Below are 1,319 nucleotides of genomic sequence, written 5' to 3'. Positions count from 1 at the left end.
TTCATCGCTTATCAATGCTCGGGGTGTTCCAAAACGAACAAAAATGTTATTATGCAAAAATTCCACTACCGTTTTGGCATCATTTCTTGGGCAAGCCTTTGCTTCTATCCATTTGGAGACATAGTCTACCGCAACCAAAATGTATTGATTATGAAAAGACATGGAAAATGGTCCCATAAAGTCAATACCCCAAACATCGAAAAGTTCGACTTCCAAAATATTGTTCAAGGGCATCTTATTTCTTTGGGACAAATTCCCCATGCGTTGGCATTGATCACAACCTTTCACAAACTCAAAAGCATCTTTAAATATGGTAGGCCAAAAAAATCCGCTTTGTAAAATTTTAGCGGCCGTACGTTGTCCACCAAAGTGGCCTCCGTATGGTGAGGCGTGACATTCCTTTAACAAAGCTTGGATTTCATCATCAGGGACACACTTTCTCAAAATTTGATCTGATCCCAATTTAAAAAGGGATGGATCGTCCCACAAATAATACTTGCAATCGTGAAGGAATTTTTTAAATCGGTTTCACTGAAAATGATATGGTTTAAGGCCACATGCGAGATAGTTGGCAATATCCGTATACCAAGGATTTTGTTTTTGAAAATTKTGTTGTATGGCCAAAACATATTCATCCGGGAAAACTTCCTTAATTTCATGATTCCGCTCACTTGACACATTTCCTTCAATTATAGAAAGGTGATCAGCCACTTGATTGTCACATCTCTTTCGGTCAACAATCAAAAGATCAAATTCTTGTAATAAAAGAATCCATCTAATAAGTCGTGGTTTCGCATCAACTTTGTTAAATAAATACTTTATTGCCGAATGATCTGTATGAACGGTGACTTTTGTACCTATCAAGTATGAACGGAAACGATCAAAAGCAAATACTACCGCAAGCAACTCTTTTTCCGTGGTGGTATAATTTAATTGGGCTTCAATAAGAGTCTTACTTGCGTATGGGTGAAAAATTTTATTTTTCCTTTGTCCCAAAACGGCACCCACGGCCCAATCACTTGCGTCGCACATTACCTCAAAAGGTAGGGACCAATCGGGAGTGATAATAATGGGTSCCGAGACAAGAGCATTCTTGATTGTTTCAAAAGCCTTTTTACAATCGGATGTGAACTCAGAAGATTGATCAACATGCAACAAGTTACAAAGGGGTTTTGCAACTTTAGAAAAATCTTTAATAAACCGTCGGTAAAAACCCGCATGTCCCAAAAAGCTACGAATGCCTTTGACCGAAGTTGGTTCGGGCAATTGCATTATCACCTCAATTTTAGCTTTGTCAACTTCCAAACCTTTCTTTGAAA

Source organism: Cynara cardunculus (assembly GCF_001531365.2).
Source record: "Cynara cardunculus var. scolymus isolate 2C chromosome LG 17, CcrdV1, whole genome shotgun sequence".
In the NCBI taxonomy this organism is placed as follows: domain Eukaryota; kingdom Viridiplantae; phylum Streptophyta; class Magnoliopsida; order Asterales; family Asteraceae; genus Cynara; species Cynara cardunculus.
The sequence above is the reverse complement of the archived record's forward strand: the minus strand, read 5'-3'. Positions refer to the sequence as shown.